At 41.6% G+C, this 23,414-nt stretch overlaps 1 protein-coding gene across 1 annotated transcript in view; it reads left to right on the top strand.

The window, feature by feature from the left end:
• WASL (WASP like actin nucleation promoting factor) overlaps window positions 1–23,414 on the top strand; it is a 69,720-nt gene that overhangs the window by 8,786 nt on the left and 37,520 nt on the right. The gene's annotated exons all lie outside the window — the stretch shown is intronic.

The following is a 23,414-nucleotide window of genomic DNA, read 5'->3' as shown; positions in this document are numbered from 1 at the left end:
AAGGATAAAGTAGGGCTAAGAACTCATGATAGATTCCTCTTAAAGATTGTGATGGCATTATACACTAATAAGCATAACATCCTGTCAACATTTCTTAAAACCTGCACCCCCATTCCATTGAGATCTTTATTCTTATGGTCTATATCAAAAGATCTTAGTGTTTTTTATTGAGCAGACTATGGCCCTTAATGTCCATCTGGCATTCTTGTTTCATATAAATTTGCTGAGCAGTATAGTTGGTGGATCTTCTATGGTTTTGATATGGCCAGTCGAAAGCTAGAAGATTCTGTCAAGGCTCATGGTCAAAGGTGAGAAATATTCCTCACAGGTTTTCCATTTTTTAATGTTAACATATATTTTCACATGCTCATAATGTTAAAATTTCCTTTTGTGTAGAAACTTCTATACCTAACCTTAACCCCCTAAAAATGAGATTTTTTTCCCTCATATTTTGAAAAACTAAGGGAACTTTCATGTAGCTGTTTGAATTCTGTAAATATGGAAAAATACCTCTTATCTTTTTTAAAATCGGAGTCTTTTTAGACAGAATTATAGGAAAAACAGCTGAAATTTAGTTTCCATGTAAATAATCTTCAGTAAGGAGTGTCTTTTTGCTGACTTCTCAAGGTAATGGTAAGTTGTGTTAGATAAGTTATGCTGGTAAACTTGAACCCTTTATATGTTAGATGAGTAAATTGTGTTCTTTGGAACTAGGTTTTGTGCTGATTGACTTAAATTTAAAATATATGCCTTAAAGTTAATATGGAATGTTAAGGTTCTTATGAAGTGTATAAAAACTTGACTTACCAGTAATACATTAATGGAACAAATATTGGATGGATGATGGATCAACTGCTACTTTCAAGATGAGCTTTGAAACCACAGAACTTTGTAGTACTGCTTTGAATGTAATGCAAGTTTATTTCCTTTTTTTTTTGTATTCTCATTACTATTATCTCTTTCTCTAAAATATGGTCAGACTTTGTATGTAGACAGTCTTCCTTTGCTCACTGTTGTCCCCAGCAAAAGCCAAGAGAAACATCATTTGGTTTATGAATAGACTTGGAAGGATTAGATTTTTATCAGTAAATGTTGATTTCACTGTATACATTCAAAGCCAAACAGAATATTTCCATAGGTAATAACTGAAATGTACAGATGAACAAAGTAAGAAAACTACTTGAGAACTTACTAGAATTTGATTTAAGCATATTTGCTTTGTATATTTTGCAATGTAATGCTTACAATTCAGTTTTAACTGTTATAAAGCCTTAACTTTTTGAATCTCGGCATCTGTCATTAAATAATTCTCATCTCCCCTCACCTCCCCCCACTGACTGTCCCCACTGTAACTTCCAACAATTGTGAAAATATAAATCAACAAAAATAAAAATGCTTAAAAATAAACATTGACATGTCAATTATTAAAAAAAAAAAAAATTCTGCCCAGCTTATTTATGATGCTGAATATGCACAGATACATCTGAGAAAGCTCCTCTCTATATAAAGACAGAGTTGCTTTTTTGGTAATTGAAAACAGAGGAAGAAAGTTATGAACCTCCTATAGTGGTGTGGTTTTGTGGTAGTTGTTTTTAAAGTGAAATACCGCAGATTAGCTTCCTCCTTCCTTTTGTTAAAAGGAAACAATAGGATCAGAAAAATGAAACTACTCAAATGTCTCTGCTACTGACTTTAGTTGATAGTTAAGAGTATATACCAAATGACCTTTTTCTCCTAGAGGGAAAATAAGACTAAATGATTCTTCAGTCATTTCACCAGTCAGTTAAACTTCTTATTTTGTGTACTTAGCAATTGCCATGTACCTATTTTGGGAAGAGGAAAGTTGAGGTGATCGATTTACAAATTAGTCCCAATTTTACACTAATCAGGCTCTTTATTTAGGAATGAAGGATTTTAGGCCTACAGTAGAAATAGAAAATGCCTTATAGTTTGACCTACCTTGGGCAGTGATAACCTTGGCCTGCACCTTTGGGCATTATATTCCACCATTCATCATCTTTTCAGTCTATGAATTTGTACTCTACCACAAACCAAAGTTCCAGTTTGAATTGTAGACTATTTAAATGTTACTGCAGAATTATCGATTGCATTAGCTTGATTTCTGGCAAAAAGCCCAATGCTGATACAACAAATCAGTTCTTTAAATTAGAAGAAATGAATGGCATGTGTAGTTCTAAACTTGAATGATTAAATAAGCACAGATGAGGGTTCTCAGTTGATTAAACTAGTGAGGCAGATTGCTGCACACGTGAGATATATTGCTGACATGCAATTTGTACATCTATCACAGTAAAACCATAAAATTTATTTCTAAAGTCTTCCATTTATGCAAGAGCTGACAAGTCCTTGACCTGTCTCCAATACTGTTGCTGTATTTTCTGTCGCATCAGAGGGCCACTAACCTTTGAACAGTCCCTCATAAATTTCAGTAAATTAAGAAGATTCCAATACTTGCATAAATGGATATAGATGTATATAACACTTCAGATCTAAAATGTGATTAGTATGCATTGATATTCTTTAGACTTGTGATACTTGTTGACTAAATTTCCATTGAACTCCAGATTGAAAATTTTGTTTTCATATTTCATTCCGACTATGGTACAGAAAGGAGAATATTCACTAAGAGTTATTTGGCTGTAGAATTGAAGCTGAAACGCTAACACTCAGCACTCTTGCTTCAAGCTGTAGTCTGAATTAACTAAAAAACTCACAAGACTAGCCCAAAGGAGTAGTAAATAGCAAAGTGTAAATGGAAATCTGTACTTAATGCAAAAAATGTGGTGTGGTTTTGAGGGTTTTTTTTGTTTGGTCGAAAGTATTGAGTGTATTTTGTCTTCAGAGCTTGTCTTTCCTAAATTGAGTGAACTTCAAATGTTTTTTATGGGTCAGAATAGTAAAAACTGGAAGCTTGTTGTATTTCTAATTTGCGTAATATTGTTTTTGTTTCTGTGGAGCAGTGGATAACTAGTACAAACCTGAGTGGCGTTATTGACACCTTGAAGGCTGTAACAGTATCTGTTATGGGAAAATTCACTTCTGGACAAAACTTAAATTCAGGTTGGTTGTATGTTTTATGACATAATGTACAGTTGTAACTCACTGATCAGTATATTGCACAAAGCTGCAAATACTTGTGAACAGGTGCACTGGAAAACTGTTCTTGAATGGACAACTGTAATTCTGGATTTCCTAACAATTGAGTGCTTGACTTTGAACCATAATTTCCTTTTAACAAGGTTTATATAATATCAATATATGTGCAGCTACTCAAATTAATAGTCTTAACCTAGGAAGCAAATGTGATTGGTTGGAGTACTATTTCGCTTGGTAAGCTTTCCTTGGACTAAAATCAAATATGTCATATACTAGTACACAGTATGGTATATTAAGAGTGTCATTGATTGTTGTTGTTTTTTTTCAAGTTGAAGTTTTAAAGTTGCTTAAACGTATTAACACACTTACGGGAATCATACTGAAGCCTGACTGCTATATTACCTCTTCAGTGCTCAGTCATATGCAAATTAGTTTGCTGTTATACTATTACTCATTAGTGCTGAGCTGCTAGTTTTTAGGTTATATTTGTTTAGAAAAATATAACCTCGTTTGTGGTGGTTGTTGGTTGTTCATAGAGATGGAAAATCAGTCAGTCTGTTCTAGAATCTATTAGCATCCTTATGGTATTTTTCTTTTTTGTTATGATATAGTAATTATGCATGTTTTAGTCTTCTAAATAAACATTTTTCCATGGTTTTAGTTCTTAAGTCAAACTGCTGATCTTATGTTGCTTAAAAAAAAATGATTTCCCTTCAGAGAAGTGTATCCAAGATTTATCCTGGCTGGTTATTGGTTTCCAGGCAGAGTTTAAAGTGCTGATCTTTGATCTATAGACTTAAAGGATTTGAGATCTACCAACTTGAGAAGCTGCCTGTCTATCTGCCACAGTTTGCAGTTAGCAGAGGCGCACATTGATACTATCATCAGTACAGAGTCTGCTTTCTGTTTGTGATGGTACATTGTGTTGTAAGGTATCAAAGCTAATACTGGATATGGAAAAATATCTTATAATTTAGCGTTTTAGCTAGAAGTTTCACAAGTAACCATGTATGTTAAATTATAACAGGAGTTGTGTGGACTCTCTCAAACAGAAAATTCCTTTTTTCTTTGTGTTCAGGGCTTGTGTATTTAAATTACTGCACATATTCACTTTTCTATAATTGATAATATAAGATTATTCTGTTTCTTCGGAATGGAGCCATTCCTAGAATCATAGAATATCAGGGTTGGAAGGGACCTCAGGAGGTCATCCAGCCCCCTGCTCAAAGCAGGACCAACCCCCAGGTTTTGCCCCAGATCCCTAAATGTCCCCCTCAAGGATTGAACTCACAATCCTGGGTTTCGCAGGCCAATGCTCAAACCACTGAGCTATGCTGCCTCCCGAATGGAAGTTGTAGCACTTTAAAGCAGTGGTTCTCAACCTTTTCAGACTACTGTGCCCCTTGTGATGTCTGCTTGTGGTTAATAGATGTCAGATTAAAAAGGCAAATGCTGTCAAGAATAACACTAGAGTTACAATTACTCAAAGTTAATTTATCTTTTCTTCATCCCATATTTGCATGTTTTTTTCATAATAGTCCAACCTGGCTTCTGAGCTTCTGTTCTCCTGTTGTATCTGAAAATTGCATTGCTTGGCAAGCTGCATCTCAAGGTTTCAATTTTCCTTATTTTTATTCCCCATCAATAAAATAACTTACATCCAAATATTACCCTGGTATGACTTCATTCAGTAAGCGTTCTGTTTAGAGAGGAGCCTAATAAGGGGAAAATATATCAAACACAAAATAACAAATGGCAAATGAAAGAATTACTGTTTTTGCATGACAAGAATCTAGGAATAAAAATTTAAAATTTGATTAAAAGAAATATATATATTTTAACTAGTTACTTATTAACTTCTTATTGTTACAGAGTAGCACTGAGACAGAGGTTAGTCGGATTCAAAAAATTAATAAATCCAGAACTCCAAAATTCAAAACTAGAACTTTTTCATAGTCTGTGTCTGATACGTGTATAATGATATCGTGTATCGTGATACAACCCTCATGCTTCATGGTATAAGCAAAACAGAAACTGAGTATTTGGATGAAACTTCTGTTGGCAGGTTATTTCATAATTCTCCATTTTATTCCTGATCCTGGCTATGATGTGGATGACAATTCCTAGGTGTCTCTCATCAGACCTCAGGGTTTCCTTTCTAAGTCTCCTCTTTCTTTTAGGGCTCTGCTGTAATTTTTGTTGTGTCGAAAATTTCCCCCATGGATGTTTATAGAGTCCTGGTTTTTGTGAGGAGAGTTCAGGATGACTTCTAGCCATGTGGTAATTCGCTGTGTTTCATCACTTGGTTTTGAGTCTCCTCCCTAATATTCCTGCTTCCTCAGTCTTAAGAAAAACAACCAAAAGGATTAGGGTTAAGATGTATAGTGTGGAGGAAATTAATGAACAATGTGGCAAAATTCAAAAACAACCCAGTAAGTAAACCCACAGTCTCTACAAAGAATTTACATGTGTAGTACATCGTACTTGAAAAGGAATTATAGTACTTTTCAATTCAAACTTGTTAAGATTTGTACAAGAACGGCTTGTCTTCACGGTGCACAATAGCTTTTGAATCCATCCAATGATGATGTAATTATAACTGCTAAATTTTCTTTGCTACTTTTTCCAAAAGCACAGCTGCCCTTCTAAATTTGGCCTTTGAGGATGGGTAGGCATCTTAACAGATTCAAACATTTTGCTATAAATTGACCCTATGTACATTTACTGACTTGCTTATCTCTGATTTTAGTTAGTAACAAAGCAATTATTGTACATTAATTACTGAACTAAGAGGAAATATTTCAGCAAGACCAACTTTTGTTTTGTATATCCTTATGTCTTTTATATACATTAATTGGGTTTGCTTTTGAGTGAGCTGTCAGGACACTGGTGGCATGCTTATATCTTTGGCTGTCATTCATAGTGATTTTACTTTTATTAGCCTTCTCTGGAAGTTGGTTCATATTAAGAAGGGTGTGCTTGTTTGTGTTGGCATAAAAGTGATAGCTTTAATAAAAACGATTTAGTTGACCAACATTTTCTCTTTTTATAAAGTGCTCTGAGCTGTTTTTTATTCCAACGTTATCAAAGTCTGTGGAGTCAGAACTCTTGAAAAGTGTTCCAAACCCCCTACGAATATTAACCATGATAGACACTCTGATGCAAAGAACTTCACCGACCAGCAAATGTGTACCTCACCTCTGCGATGTAATCATCACCACTTTTTATGTGGGAAAATGAATTAAGTAGCATGCCAAAGGCACAGGCAGTTAGTTCCTGAGCTAGAATTATGAGACAGGAATTCCTGCTGTTCAAACTTCTCACCTTCTCCCACTGACAATTTAACAAGTACAGTATTGCTCTGGACCCTTAATTTATTTTTTCCTTACACTAGCAAGTATACTAACATAGAGTAGGCCTATGAAGAATTTGTGCCTTCACTTAATTGGGTCTAAAGGTTTTAAAATAACTTTTGTGCCTTGTCATAAATATAAAGGGAAGGGTAAACACCTATAAAATCCCTCCTGGCCAGAGGAAAACTCCTTTCACCTGCAAAGGGTTAAGAAGCTAGGATAACCTCGCTGGCACCTGACCAAAATGACCAATGAGGAGACAAGATACTTTCAAAAGCTGGGAGGAGGGAGAAAAACAAAGGGTCTGTGTCTGTCTGTGTGATGCTTTTGCCGGGGACAGAACAGGAATGTCTTAGAACTTAGTAAGTAATCTGGCTAGATATGTGTTAGATTATGATTTCTTTAAATGGCTGAGAAATTAAGTTGTGCTGAATAGAATGACTATTCCTGTCTGTGTGTCTTTTTTGTAACTTAAGGTTTTGCCTAGAGGGATTCTCTGTGTTTTGAATCTAATTACCCTGTAAGGTATTTACCATCCTGATTTTACAGAGGTGATTCTTTTTACTATTTCTTCTATTAAAATGTTTCTTTTCAAGAACTGAATGTTTTTTTCATTGTTCTCAGATCCAAGGGTTTGGGTCTGTGGTCACCTATGCAAATTGGTGAGGATTTTTACCAAACCTTCCCTAGGAAGTGGGGTGCAAGGGTTCGGAGGATTTTGGGGGGAAAGCTGTTTCCAAACACCGTTTTCCCGATAAACCCAGATAAATGTTTGGTGGTGGCAATGGAAGTCCAAGGGCAAAGGGTAAAATAGTTTGTACCTTGGGGAAGTTTTAACCTAAGCTGGTAAAAGTAAGCTTAGGAGATTTTCATGCAGATCCCCACATCTGTACCCTAGAGTTCAGAGTGGGGAAGGAACCTTGACATGCCTATTTTGCTTTGATATGCAAGGATGGTACAAGATATGGTGTATTTTTTTTTCCAAAGGTCTCTTCTGCGTGTCTTTAAATTCTGGCAGACACCATGGTGAATGGGAAACCGGTGAGAGGCATCTGCAGAAAGTGATCCTTTCGAGTGAAAGGGAAGGATTTGATGGAGACACTGAGGAAAATGAAGCGCTTGCTGGGAGGAGGGTAAACTGGACACTTGGCAGGAGGAAAGGGGAAGAAATGAGGGGAAGGGAAGGGTTTTGAACCATATGGGCTGTGAGGGGATAGGCGGAAACTGCCATGGTCCTTGAGCAGATTCCTGTCACTTGGAGAGAGAGGTTATTCTTCTCCCACAACTTTCTGGGAAAAATTACTCCAATGTTGCTAGGATAACAACAAATTTGTTGTTCCTTGTATTTCTTTCCCATCAAATACAACCCAGTTCAAGGTTGCTGTACCAATATTCTTTTTCAAAGCTCTGCACAGCACGCAAGCTAACTATAAGAGGAGAATCTCTCTGTTAAGATAATGACCTCACATAACAGTGGTTTTTCACTGTAAAAACTAAGTTGTGTGTCAGCAGGAGACAGAACTCTCACAGCAGCTGGACAAGGAGTATGAAACTTCCTGTGGTGCAATTAAAATGACCACCCTTTCTCTGTGTGCAGACTTGAATGCAAACCCATGTGTTTGACTTAACTTTCCCACACTAGTAGTTTAAAACACCTCTGCATCTTCATGTTGTGTGAGTTATAGAATTCTTTAAAAAACCCACTGTGCAATAATCTTTAACTTCTTCTTTGAGTAGTGTCCCTATAAGTGCTCCACTGTAGGTGTGTGTATGTCTCCGTGCTGTCTGTCAGAGAATTTCAGTAGCAGTCCGTACTGATTGTGTGGTACCCCTCCAGCCATAAGTCTAGCCGATGTGTGCTGGCATTCACTCCTCAGGTTCTTCTCAACCACTCTAGGCTGGAGACAGAGCTAGAGCTGTCCATTCGTGGATAGTTCACTTCTGTAGTTTTTCAAATGTTTGCTGCTTTGACGCACCTTTTCTCTTAGTGCTTAATTGTTGGGGTTTTTTTAAGTTGGCTGTGCCGAAAAAGAAAAACAGAAAGGGTTAACCTCCCGCCAACCCTGGTGTGAGCCTCTCACCTCCCCCCCCTCCCCCCTCCCCCCCCAAGACAAGGATATGTCTGGCTCCTCAGGCTTCAAAAAGTGTCATAACGGCAAAGAATTCATCCCAGTATTGGTGGGCATTTGCAGTGTATTCCCTGTCCCGGGAGACAGGTTGCTCCAATCGGCATTATTTGAGTTGTTACTGGGAGTTATCCACAGCTGTTTCTTATCTTGTCCCTCTGGCTTCACTCTTTATCTTGTCCTTGGGGTGTATGCTTTTGCTTTAGGGTCGTCAGTCTGCCATCTGGGTGAAAGTTGACACCTCTCTACTCCTCCATTCCCTTCTTGACCATCTGGCCTAGCTGACTTTCCTTTCTCAGTTAATTGCCATACATTCTTCACTCACACCAAACAGTAAATAAGGCAATTACAGCCATAAAACTTCTATCCTTCTAAAAACAATCATTAACACAATCAGTAAAGAATAAACTCAAAACAATTTCTTCTTACTAATTCAAAGCTAGCAAAATGGAGTATAAGGCAAAATAAGCAAAATGGGATACAATTTTACTTGAGACAATTTCTTCCCGTCAGGTTTTTGGCCTACTATAGGGGGACACATCTCGAAGAACCATCATTCCTGCATAAGATGAGTAACTTCTGGCTAGGATGGCACAGGGAAACTTGAGTCTTTTATTGGTTTTTGTTTGTGGAAAGCACTCCATAGTCTTGTGACTTATTAAAACCTAAAGATGTCTCAGATAAAAAAGCAGTCTGCATCTTCCTAAATTATATCTGACAATGCATGCTGTTTTGGGGTTTTGTCTGTGTGTTTTACCAAAAATGTTTTAAGCTATTTTTTTCTGAAAAATGGGGTTTTAGATAAGAACCACTCATCACACATGTAGCTGTTGAAGGAATAAAGGAATGTGCTGTACTTGGATAAATCTTGTCACATTTAAAGAGATTAACACTGGAACCTTTTGATATTCTTCAAACATTACCTGCTTGGATACCCAATGTAGGGAAAGTGCATATCCTCAGTTCTGGAGCTAAAATCTTTCTGGATGGAAGTATGTCTTTGGGCCTCCCACCCAAAAATAGTAGGCCAATAGATGGATGAGTAACAATGGCGGCTAACTGTATTAATATCAGGCAGGAATGCAGTTAGAGAAAATTGCCTCTCCATGTTTTAACTAGGTAAGGTAATTGAAGTGTATTTGGGCACACTTACCAAGGTTTGTGGCTGTTGAATCTAAAGGAAAGAAAAGCTCACTGAGTTTCTGTTTGTTGTGGGAGTGGGGCACCAAAACCCACCTACGCTTCTCTTTTGGGATGATTCAGATGAAGTCCACTATCTTCAAGCTCTGCCTCTGCTGGGACAGCTCTGTCCATGATGGGCAAGCAAACTCCACTCCAAGACAGAACAGACCCCATCTCAAGCACTGCTCTGTGTGCTATGACTTCTACAAAAGTCACAAGCCATACAGCAAGTTGGACGAAGCCATACAGAACTTCTGTTCGGCTCTGTGACGGATTTGGTGTAAAATTATCCATCCAGGTCCACTAAGTACAGTGCTGGCAGCCAAATGTGCTACATGCCCAAATGCTTAATGTCAGGTTTTTGACTGTCTTTATTAATAAACTGGTGGGGTGGTTCAAATTCCTTCAAATTAACAGAAAAAGCTCAAGTAAATGTTCCTTACGTCCTAGATTTAAACCCCATATCAGAAATTGTTACTTAAATATTGCTCAACATCCATTGTTTTGAAAAAAAAAGTTTTTTAATAAGGCAGGGCATATCTGAATTTCTTAGAGTATTAACTACATACTGCCCTATGGGGTAGGAAAGAAGAGCACCTGCAAGGAACATGTGTTCAGTCTACAACGTCTGATTTTTTTCTCTTGGAAGTAACTGAAACTTCTTCTTCGAGTGCTTGTTCACGTCCATTCCACGTTAGGTGTGCACAAGTGTCGGAAGCTTTTTCCCTTAGCGACTCCTGGCGGGGCCCCCGAGTGGTGCCACTGCGCCGTGCATATATACCCCCGCAGGCGTGACCCCCTCCTGTTCCTTCTTACCGTCCATGGTGGCGCTGGAACAGCCTCTCTCTCTCGTAGAAGAGCAGTCCCTTAGCCTTTAGAGTAGCTGTTATCAGTTCGTTTATATACAGATTGTGGACACTCAAGTCATTAGGTGCATAGAGGCCTCCAGCACCTGCCCCAGGCTGCGGGGCATGCCGCAGGCCCACCGCTTTAAGGTTTGCGCCACCTGCCGCAAACCTATGCCAGTTAGTGACCTCCACAACTCGTGTCTACGTTGCCTGGGGACGGACATCAAACGGTATGGTGTAGGATTTGCAAGGCGTTTAAGACAAGGACAAGGAAGGAAAGAAAGACTTTCGCCTAAAGCAGCTGTTGCTGGAGGCCGCATTGCAGCCGCCGGGCCTGGAGTGCCCGACGCCAGCTCAGGCTTCCTCGGTGCCGGGCACCTTTGAGGCTGCAAAGGACCTCATCAAGCTGTTGGTAGTGAGCCTTCTCCTGTATCAGGAGAACCCTCCAGCACCCATGCCTTGAGTGCCGTCGAGGGGTAAGCCGGCAACGATGTGCCGCTTGAGGACACCGTCCCGGCACCGCTCCCGGAGTTAGTCCTGGTCGAGCTCCAACTCTGCGGAGCTTGCCAGCGGCCCAGAAGGAGGTTGCGGCACCGGCAGCAGGTCAACGCGAAGAAGCACCGGAAAGGGCATGCCGCTCTCCGGCACCACCCAGAGACTGGCACCGGGAGGAGTTGAGACGGCCCTCGCCAGAGGACTCCCGCAGACGGTCCTAGTCCAAGGAACTCCTGTCCCGGTCCAGATCCCGGTCCCGGGGATACCGGTACCGCTCCCGCTAAGCCAGGAGCCGCTCCTTCTCCTTCCGGCACAGATTGTTGACACCGCCATGGCCTTTGCGATTGGCATCGCTGCAGTCCGGTGCCGACTCTAGCCGCTATAGCTACCCACACCGGGCCCCGGACAGCAGGGTCCCTCGGGAGCTGGCAACCCAATGGGGGCCGCTAGGCCATTGGCCCTTTTGGACCCCTGGGCCTATCAGGACCGCCAAGGGGCCCCATCCAGGGCACACATTACTCGGTGCAGCGGTCCTGGTCCCTGCACCGATGCCAGACGGTGCCAGAGGTATCAGTATCCAGGCCTCCAGCATCCCCCCAGCATAGACCGGAGAGACCAGCACTGAGCCCGGTGCTGTTCCATGGACTCCCACCCCGGCCTGAGCCGGAGGCCCCTCCCACAGGAAATGGGGAGCAGGAGGACCAACCAGAGGGGGTTGAGCAGCAGCTAATCTCCTTGTCTTCCCCTGATGAGGTGATGGCGGGTATAGAGATGTCCAGTCCTCCGCCATAGACCATAGAGCCCACCAGGAATTGCTGCGCAGTGTCGCCCAAAACTTGGGGTTGCAGGCCAAGGAGACGGTTGAACAGGAGGACATTTTGAGCCCCGAAGGTTCATCCAGAATAGCGCTCCTGCTCATGAAGACCATTCAGTCCAACTATAAGACTATATGGCAGACCCCGGCCTCCAGCGCTCCAACAGCTAAAGGAGTGGAGCTTAAATACTTTGCCCCAGCTAAGGGCTATGAGTTCCTGTTCTGCCACCCGAGTCCATGCTCCCTAGTGGTTTCAGCGGTAAATGAAAGGGAGTGCCATGGACAGCAGGCCCCGGCCCCTAAGGCCAAGGAGGCGAAAAGCCTGGACCTTTTTGGCAGAAAGGTGTACTCATCTGGTTCCGCATGGTCTCTCTGGGCGCCATCATCCCTTCTCTGGATCCAGGGGACTGGTACGCCACCCTTGACATGAAGGACGCATACTTTCATATCGCCATCCACCCAGCACTTCGGTGGTTCCTACGCTTCGCCGTGGGCCAAGAACAGTACCAGTTTGCGGTTCTCCTGTTCGGTCTAGCCGTGGCCCCAAGGGTGTTCACGATGTGCATGGCGGTGGTGGCAGCCTTCTTATGGAGGCAGCGAATCCGGGTGAACCCATACCTCGATGACTGGCTCCTGGCAGGCCGATCCAAGGCAGAAGTGCGGCCATGAGGAGGTGGCCCTGAGATTGTTCCGCGAGCTGGGGCTCCTGGTCAACGTCCCCAAGTCCACGCTCGTACTCACATGGAGAGTGGAATTCCGGCATTCCAATGCTGGGCTATCTAGCAAGCGGTGGCCTCCCTGCGCCAGTTTCCAATGACAACGGCCAGGTGCTGCCTGTGGCTGCTGGGCCACATGGCAGCATGCACGCACGCACGTGGTCAGGCATGCCAGACTGAGGCTCAGGACTCTGCAGGCGTGGCTCGCTCAGGTATACCACCCGGGCAGGGACCTCCTGGACTTGGTAGTGACAGCCCCAAGGAACATGCTGGTCTCCCTGCTGTGGTGGCAGTCCCAGCCTGTGGTTTGCGAAGGCATCCCCTTTGCTGCCCCACAACCGGACCTGACGCTAGTGATGGACGTGTCAGACCACGGATGGGGGGCTCACCTAGGGGACCTCATGACGCAGGGGTTGTGGTCCGGAGAAGAGCGGTCGCTCCATATCAACGTGAAGGAGCTCAGGGCTGTTCGTCTTGCCTGCCAGACCTTTCACACCGCTTTGAGTGGTCACAGCGTGTCAGTTCTGACAGACAATACTACTGCCATGTTTTATATAAACAAACAGGGCGGGGCTCGTTCCTCACCACTCTGTCGCGAGGCTCTCCTCCTCTGGTACCTGGCGTTCTATTTGGAGTGCACCAAGCCCTTTCACAAATCCGCGCAGCTGTTCATGGCTGTAGCCAAGAGGATGAAAGGCCTCCCAGTGTTGGCGCAGTGGATTTCATCTTGCATTACAAGCTGCATCCGGGCGTGCTATGAGCTCGCAGGTGTTCCGGCCCCAGCGGTCACGGCCCACTCGACCAGGGCGCAAGCGACTTCCACGGCGTTCCTGGCACAGGTCCCGATCCAGGAAATCTGCAGAGCAGCCACTTGGTCTTCGGTGCACACCTTGACGACCCACTACGCAGTCAACCAGCAGGCCAGAGAGGACGCAGCGGTTGGCAGAGCAGTCCTCTGAGCAGTTGTTTTGTGACTCCTACCCTTCTCCAGAGGTAAGCTTGTGATTCACCTAATGTGGAATAGATGCGAACAAGCGCTCAAAGAAGAAAAAAGGGTTACTTACTTTCTCGTAACTGTTCTTTGAGATGTGGTGTTCACATCCATTCCACCACCCACCCGCCTACTCCTCTGTCGGAGTTCCCGGCAAGAAGGAACTGGAGGGGGTCAGGCTGGCGGGGGTATAGATATGCACGGCGCAGTGGCGCCACTCGGGCGCCCACCAGCCCAACGGGAGCCACTACGGGAAAAAGTTTCCGACGCTCGTGCACGCGGCGTGCGCACACCTAATGTGGAATGGACATGAACAACACATCTCAAAGAACAACAGTGATGAGAAAGTAACCGTTTTTTAAAACTTCAGTAGCATGACACAACTATTATGTTTTATGCGTGCAGCTACGCATTTTGACTATTCATATTTTGTAGGTTTATAGGCGGGAACAATATACTTGAGGTTATATGTGTGAATGATGTAAACAGGTCTTTACAATATTCACATGCCACTCTTTATTGGTAGAAGGAAGTCAGGCTGGTATCTAGTGCAGTAAATCTTTGTAGACAAATTGGCAGAGAGATGATTTAGTCAAATATTTACGAGAGAGGTTTGAGTGGCATAGTCGTACTGGAACATGTTTATGGTTACATCCTGTTTCTGGAAGGCTTCAGTAATATTTGTTTTCTAGGTAGGGATTGAGGTTGCGGGGGGGGTGGGGAGGAAGTTTAAATTATGCTTTGTTTAGTTAAGGGCCTTTCCCCCCTCCTTCCCCCTTTGAACCAGTCCTGGGGTTGTCTGATTTGAACTGGAATTTGGTATTTTGTCTAGCCACATCCTAATTGTAGGACTTTTGTGAACCACAATAAGAGCAGCTCCTGTAGTCTGAATATTGGGGAAAGTGATGGGGATTGCTATTTCCTTGAATATAGCAGGTTGAGTGCTTATCAAACTGCATTAATAACATTTGCAAGTTGTGTAGGCTATATATGATCAAAAATGTGAATGTTTCAGAAAATGTGGATGTGAAGTTGCTTATCATACTGCATCTTCTCAAGGAGGAATTTGTGGGGTGTCTGTGGTAACTTTCTTAACAGGTGACTTAAAATCCTTACAAACATCCTGAAAGCAGCTTCACTGGAAAAATAAGCAGTATGTTTAATATATGGAATAGATTGTGGATACGTTTCTGCAAATAAAAGTGTGAAATAGTATCTCATTGAAATAAATGGTGTGCTTTCTCTTTCCCCGTACAAAAAAATCCAGTTTAAAATGGTCTGTAATTTTAGTCTGACCTTTTTAAGAAATTATATGCCTTTTTTATTTAATTTTTTTTATTGTGGACTTCTAGATGTATTCCTGTTCAAGGCATCTTAAAAACTTCAAAGTTAAAAACTAAATATAAAGCGTCACAACTGTTAATTTAACCAAAACCTATGGATAAACCATGCAGAGAAAACTCATCAGTATGAAAATCAATGACATACCTACCTTTTCAACTTCTCCAAAAAAGAGAGAGCTCCCAGTTAATGAAAATTTGAACATAAGAATGGCCATACTGGCTCAGACCAAAGGTACATCCAGCCCAGTATCCTGTCTACCGACACTGGCCAATGCCAGGTGCCCCAGAGGGAGTGAACCTAATGGGTAATGATCAAGTGATCTCTCTCCTGCCATCCATCTCTACCCTCTGACAAACAGAGGCTAGGGACACCACTCCTTACCCATCCTGGCTAATAGCCATTAATGGACTTAACCTTCATGAATTTATCCAGTTCTCTTTTAGGTCTTGTTATAGTCCTAGCCTTCACAATCTCCTCAGGCAAGGAGTTCCCCAGGTTGACTGTGCACTGAGGGAAGAAGAACTTCCTTTTATTTGTTTTAAACCTGCTGCCCATTAATTGCATTTGGTGGCCACTAATTCTTATATTATCGGAACAAGTAAATAACTTCTCCTTATTCACTTTCTCCACACCACTCATGATTTTATATACCTCTATCCTATCCCCCCTTTAGTCTCCTCTTTTCCAAGCTGAAAAGTCCTAGCCTCTTTAATCTCTCCTTATAAAACACTGAAGGTGTTGGAATTGGAACACTGAAGGTGAAGGAATCTTAAAATAGTCAATCTCAACTTTCCATGTTCTTCAGCATTAACTTTGTATTGTTTGAGTTACATCTCCAGCCACTCATCCTCTTCTTCCCCCCAACCCCTCTGGCGTGACTTTATGGTCACTGGGGATTTCCACAACCCAGGGAATCCTGAGCAGGGAACTTTTGCAGATGATTTCTATTCCTACTGTATTGATTGGAGAAGCACTGAGAATCTGTTGCAAAGGGTTGGGTTGTCTTTTTGTTAGTCCCTTGCCTTTTAGTTTTTTAAATATGTTTTGTCTTCAGAGTGAATGTGTTAGACACGACCTCTGTTCTACCCCTTCTTAAAATCCTTCACATTTTCTGAGTGAAGTATTGTGGTAGCTCTCCATTGCACTTCCTCAGTCACCTTTATTTGAACGGTGAAGTAAAAGTTTGCAGCATCCTTTTGTTGTGGACTTCTCTCTCAATAAATACTCTTGACTTCAGGCAGAAAAATTGGAAAGTTAACAGTAAAGAGAGCATAAAAAGTTATATGTGCAATGTATATTCACAACACAACTCTCAAGTAGAGTAGACATTTCAGCTATGAGAGACAGGTTGTCTTAAATTAGAGCCCACAACAAAGGTTGTCTAGTAAAAACTCTGTACACGGTGTTTTAAGATAAATGCATTAAGGGGGACTGCTGTTGAAATGTGGTTTGTTTTATTCATTTAAAGGCTCGATCTTGTCCCTCAGCAGTCAATCCATCTAAATCCACAATTAACTTAAAAACACAATAAATACTGGCAGGTCATTAATCAAAATCTGTAATAGCTTTAAAGTTAAAGTTCATACAATTTTATCTAAATCACAAAAAATAGCATCTAAAGCTACAATAAATGAACGTTGCCAAATGTGGGACTAATGTCCTCTATGAAGATTCAGGAAACCACCTGGTGCTAAAATGCAGAATCCAAAGCCAGGCTTTGATAGCTGCACAATCTAAAAGCCATCGAAGAGAGATCTAAATTTTGCTTCAAAAAACTGTAAGGTCTTTCAAGGACCCAAAAGTCAAATGTGTCTATCCACAGGAAAATCTCCATATGTGCTGTAAACACGTCATTGCACTCTTCAAGCCTTCTGATTAATATATTTTGTGTAGCTGATCAACCCTCCTTTGAGGAAGACCCACCAGAAGAGGTTGAGAAGAAAATCTGAGATTTTTTCCTTGTCTCATCTATCTTTCCATCGGGGTGAAAGTGGAACAGGGTGTTGAACCAGCCCATAAACCCTGTGGCTCTCTGGATGGGTGTATGGGTGGGAAGCCAGAGCCATCTGCATTAGCTTTGTCACCCTTCTTCCACCTTCCCCACTCCAAACTCCTCAGCAGAGTTTAGCAGCTCACCCTGGAGGGTACCCTTTAGAGGATATCTGTAACATTTAATAGAGATGACAGAAATATTATACAGCTTCTGGAGCTATTGCCGTTGGACATTCTCCATGCCCCAGTGGTGGAGTAATGTATATTTTCTCAGCCTATGTTCCTGCCCATCCCTTCTCTTCGTGTGAATCCCAGAGCCTGTCCCACTTCATGAGGTCCAGGGGAATGGGAGATCAGTGTACAGAGGTTCTCCATTGGATACAAAGTTCCTTATTGCCATTTTGGACTGTTGCTTTCTTCTGCCTTGTTTATGCTGGCAAAAACGAGACCTGTAATTTGAGTGGTGATGGCAGTGGTTGAAGCTGTACAGTGTCATCTAGCCCTGCTCAAGTTGCAAAAATGCCTAACCTCTAGTTGTAGTGTAGCTAGAGTAGCTCAAACTGCACCAATGGGAATGAGTGACATAATATCGTAGCTCCCATTTATGCCAGTGCAGATGCAGTCTTGGGAAGAAAGGATGATAAACTTTTAGACAGGGAAACCTTTCCAGTCTCTAATGACGCTCCTCCCCACAGTCCTTTCCTTCTCAACATCTAAGGGCTGGCCTACACAGAAAAGTTAGGTCCACCCAGCTACGTTGCTCAGGTGTGTGAAAAATCCACACCCCTGAATAGCATAGCTGGGTTGACCTAACCCCGGTGTAGATAGTGCTAAGTTGACAGAAAAATTCTTTTCTTGACCTGGCTAAGGCCTCTGAGGGAGGTGGATTAACTACAGTAAGAGGAGAACCCCTCCTGTTGTGAGTGTCTGTACTGAAGCACTACAACAGTGTAGCTGCAGTGCTGCAGCTGTAGCATTTTAAATGTAGACATAGCTTAAGACTTACGTTTTAAACATAGTTACAACAAAACTTCTGGTTCCAAGGAATAAGTAATAGAATTCGGGGTAGTTGGAGCTTTCCTGCCCCAATTCTCTTTTGGTGGCTAAACATTTCCAGGAAGGTCAAATGAATGAGATACCAGACTTGATGTGTATACATTTTAGGTGTATTTGAGGAATTCCTTTCCAGGATGATGTAGAAAGTGAGAACTTCTCCCAGTTGCTGCTAAGCATCTTCTGAATACTTGGCCAGGTTGAAGGGCCGGTACTATCATGTTCCTATGTTAAGGAGTCTTACCAAGAAGTGAAAGTGATTATTGGAAAACACAAATATGAGACAAGAACAGTATAGTCTAATAGTAGAGCCCTCATAATGATGGTGGAGTTGGAAACCACACTGCCAAATACTTGCACAAGCTCCATCCATTTAGGATGCTATAAAATGAGATCAGTCACAGTACCTTGTGCAGTTTTTCATATGATTACCCAACTTCTGTTTTGTTTCCTTTACTCAGGTGAAATTGTTAACACTGAAATTTAAACATGCAATTAGCAGGCTTTGGAGTTCGTTCCATTGAGAGAAATGGGAGTTTATACTTAAAGTTGTCGGTTTAAGCTGTCTAGAGCAGTGATTCTCAACCCTGGGGGTACGCAGAGATCTTCCAGGGGGTACTCAACTCATCTAGATCAGTGTTTCTCAACCTGGGGGATCCTGGGATGGGTTCAGGAGGATTGCAAGTGCAGGGCTGGCATTAGAGAGTAGCAAGCTGGGCAGTTGAACAGGACCCCACACCACAGGGGACTCTGTGAAGCTGTTACATTCTTCAGCCCCAGGGAGTGGGGCTCAGGCTTCAGACAAAGCCCACAAGTGAAAAACAGGCTCAAGTATCACACTGAAATGCAAGTACAATATTTATATTCCAATTGATTTATTTTATAATTATATGGTAAAATGAGAAAGTAAGCAATTTTTCAATAATAGTTTGCTCTGACACTTTGTATTTTTATGTCTGATTTTGTGAGCAACTAGTTTAAGTGAGGTGAAACTTGGAATACGCAAGACAAATAAGACTTCCTGAAAGAGGTAGAGTAGCCTGGAAAGGTTGAGAACCACTGGTCTAGAGATTTGTTCTGACACCATTGTGTTGTACATTCAGTTCACTTTTTTCCTATAGAATGTTTATATTCTATCTAGATCCTAGGATGTCATCCCTCTGGGAATAGACCTGGCTAGCCAATCTGCTGTGAACTCCTAATCTGACTCAGATGGAGTGGTCACCCAGGTTGTCCTACTTTCTCCTCCTTTTCTTCCTTCTCCTTCATATAGAATCATAGAATATCAGGGTTGGAAGGGACCCCAGAAGGTCATCTAGTCCAACCCCCTGCTCGAAGCAGGACCAATTCCCAGTTAAATCATCCCAGCCAGGGCTTTGTCAAGCCTGACCTTAAAAACCTCTAAGGAAGGAGATTCTACCACCTCCCTAGGTAACGCATTCCAGTGTTTCACCACCCTCTTAGTGAAAAAGTTTTTCCTAATATCCAATCTAAACCTCCCCCACTTGCAATATGCTCTAGTGTGGTTGGTTGTGCATTGAGTAGAAGTTTCTCATGTATGTCTGGGACTAATTCTTTAGGGTCTGGAAAGGCTGTTTTGCTGCCTAACTTAGGGAATGCATCTGGGAGGCCCAGGTGTCCCCCTCAGTAGTAGTGAAACTAAAAAACAAAACCCTTACATTAATCAGTCATTCAAAGATACCTGGAAGGTGCAAGTGCGTACACGTACCATACGCCAGTGCACTCTTGTCCTTTCCGGTGTAACCAGTGGAAAGGCACAGGAAGTATATCTGGTAATATATGTTAGCGCCTGGGGAAATGAAACAGGGTCCTATAAAATAGTTTCAGAAGAAAATAAATTATGATAAATACCTGAATTAGAATGAAAGAAAACAATAGAAGCCCAATAAAAATGGGGTACCTTCGTTAAAAAAGGAAAGTGAAATTTAAAATAAGGTAATCTCACCATAAATTTACAGTAAAAAAAATATGGTTGGTGGAAATTATATAAAACCAACATATATGTGTTGGCATAAAAAAAGGGTAATGTAACAATAAACAACCAAACCTGGTTCATGGACCAAGAAATGTGGTGTGCTCATAAAAATATAACTTCTTTCCAGTATGAGCAATATCAATGGCACCCTCCGATGACTAAAAACTTTTGTAGTGATAATCAAGCTGGCCCATTTAGATAGTTGACAAGAAGGTGTGAGGATCCTTGTCAACTGTCTAAATGGTCCATCTTGATTATCACTACAAAAGTTTTTTTTTTCTCCTGCTGATAAGCGCTCATCTTAACTAATCAGCCTCTCATGGCTTGTATGGCAACTTCCAACTTATCTGTATGTATATATATTTCTTCTTACTATATGTTCCATTCTGTGCATCCAATGAAGTGGGCTATAGCCCACAAAAGCTTATACTCTAATAAATTTGTTAGTCTCTAAGGTGCCACAAGTACTCCTGTTCTTTTTGCGGATACAGACTAACACGACTGCTACTCTGAAACCTGTCATTATCCATAGGCTGTCTGAAAGATTTTCAGGTGAGGACAAGCCTTTTCCGTGGTCCATTGTCTTTATTGATGGGCCATTAGCACTGTCTAGCTTCTTCACTGTTGTACCTGAAAGGCTAGTTGTGGGTGTTTCCAAGTTTACAGTATCTTTCAGTAACACATACATAGCAAAACTTTATAACTTCACATACAATGACAGCACATACTATCCAATGAGATATTAATGTTTAGCAGATCAAGACTTTTAGAATAATACCTCAAGGCATATTTTGTACAAAACATATCATAATTACATCACTGTGGTAAATATGGGGTGCTTTGGAATGCAGAATGTCACAGGATGTTTTGTCAGAAATTGAACTCTTGAAATCAGATGACTTCAAAAAAATCTGACACATCAGTCAACATACTTTAAATGAAATTATGTGGAGAAAGTCCAGCAAAGAGCAACAAAAAAAAATTAAAGGTCTAGAAAACATGACCTATGAGGGAAAATTGGGGAGGAAAATGGTTTTGTTTAGTCTGGAGAAGAGAAGACTGAGAGGGGACATAACATTTTTCAAGTACATAAAAGGTTGTCACAAAGGGGAGGGAGAAAAATTGTTCTCCTTAACCTCTGAGGATAGGACAAGAAGCAGTGGGCTTAAATCGCATCAAGGGCGGTTTAGATTGGACAATAGGAAAAACTTTCTAACTGGCAGCATAGTTAAGCACTGGAATGAATTGCCTAAGGAGGTTGTAGAATCTCCATCATTGGAGATTTTTAAGAGTAGGTTAGACAAACACCTGTTGAGGATGGTCTAAATAATACTTAGTCCTGCCATGAGTGCAGGGGATTGGACAAGATAACCTCTTGAGGGCCCTTCCAGTACTACAATTCTGAGATATATAAAATTGAGACTTGGTTCAATGTTCTCAGGCTACGATACAGGCAGTTCTTATAAACTGGAAAAATAAACTGGCTTTGAAGTTAGACTCAAATAGTTGATATTCATAGTGGTTGACTTGCAACATCTATTGGTACAGTAAACATGAATAAGTTAAGAGCTTTGCCAGCAGAGCTTCCAAGTTTCTGGATCCTGAAATGAGACTAAGAATTACTTATGCATGAATCTTGCAGAAGTTGAGTAATGTGGAGTATCAGTGGAAAGCATAAATTGCCATGTGTGTGGCCCTCAATGGTGGTTGATGCAGAAGAGTAGGGATTTGCTGCTTTTCCCTAGTTTCTAAAACATTACTTGCTGCAGAAAAAAGCAAAACTTTCTGTATTTTCCACTCCATTCATCTGATGGAGTGGGTTTTAGCCCTTGAAAGCTTATGCCTAAATACATTTGTTAGTCTCTAAGGTGCCACAAGGACTTCTCATTGTTTTTGCTGATACAGACAAACACAGCTACCACTCTGAAACCTGAAAAATGAAGCTGTTTCTCATCTTTAAAAAAAAATCCCATTGGAGACACCCCTCAATTGTTTTTAATTGTTTGTTAACTAACCTCATCATAAATTCTAGAGTTGACAGGAAACATGTTAATTAACATGTGAAAACATTATTAAAAATCCTAGTGTAAGGAAGTCCTAATTGAGTCAATTAAATAATTCTCTCTATTGAGTGTTCTCACGTTCCCATTAACTTTTGCATAGGTGCTTTGCAAACAGATGCTAACTCCATCACCTGTACCATCATCCCAGTTACCTATCCGCTTCTTGCTTGTATTTATTTCTACTAGCTGGTGTCCAGTTAAGAATTCTCAAAATCCTATTCTTTTTTAAAAGAACATCTAAAGGATCTTACAAAAGGATATAGTAATAGGATGAAATTTAATAGTAAAAAGTGCAAGGTCATTCATTTAGGGATTAATAAGAATTATTGTTACAAACTGGGGACGCATCACTTGGAAGTAACAGAGGAGGAGAAGTACCTCAGAATATTGGTTGATCACAGGGCTACTAGGATGATCTGAGGAATGGAAAACCTGTGTTATGAAAGAAGACTCAAAGAGCTTGGCTTGTTTAGCCTTACCAAAAGAAGGCTGAGGGGAGCTGTGATTGCTCTCTCTAAATATATCGGAGGGATAAATACCAGAGAGGGAGAGGAATTATTTAAGCTCAGTACCAATGTGGACACAAGAACAAATGGATATAAACTGGCCATCAGGAAGTTTAGACTTGAAATTAAACAAAGGTTTCTAACCATCAGAGGAGTGAAGTTCTGGAACAGTCTTCCAAGGGGAGCAGTGGGGGCAAAAGACACATCTGGCTTCAAGACTAAACTTGAGAAGTTTATGGAGGGGGTGGTATGATGGGATAGCCTAATTTTGGCAATTAATTGATCTTTGACTATTAGCAGTAAATATGCCCAATGGCCTGTTACTACAGAGAATTCTTTCCTGGGTGTCTGGCTGGTGAGTCTTGCCCACATGCTCAGGGTTCAGCTGATCGCCATATTTGGGGTGGGAAGGAATTTTCCCCCAGGAAAGAATGGCAGAGGCCCTGGGGGTTTTTCTCCTTCCTCTACAGCATGAGGCACGGGTCACTCGCTGGAGGAGTCTCTGCACCTTGAAGTCTTTAAACCACGATTTGAGGACTTCAGTAGCTCAGACATAGGTTAGGGATTTGTTACAGGAGTGGGTGGGTGAGATTCTGTGACCTGCGTTGTGCAGGAGGTCAGACTAGACGATCATAATGGTCCCTTCTGACGTTAGTGTGATTCTATGATATAAAAAAAAGTTTAGACCACCTGAGCTTGACAACTGGTGATTTGTTGCTGCTGCTTGATACATAGAATCAAACTAGGTGTAGGTTTCTCTAGAAGAAGGAATGTGGAACTCTTAATTTTAAGCTTTAACCAGTGTGAACTTTCTCATC

Source organism: Lepidochelys olivacea, assembly GCF_965140295.1.
Source record: "Lepidochelys olivacea isolate rLepOli2 genome assembly, chromosome: 1".
Lineage (NCBI taxonomy): Eukaryota > Metazoa > Chordata > Testudines > Cheloniidae > Lepidochelys > Lepidochelys olivacea.
Note: the sequence above shows the minus strand (reverse complement) of the source record. Positions and strands in the feature narration are given on the sequence as shown.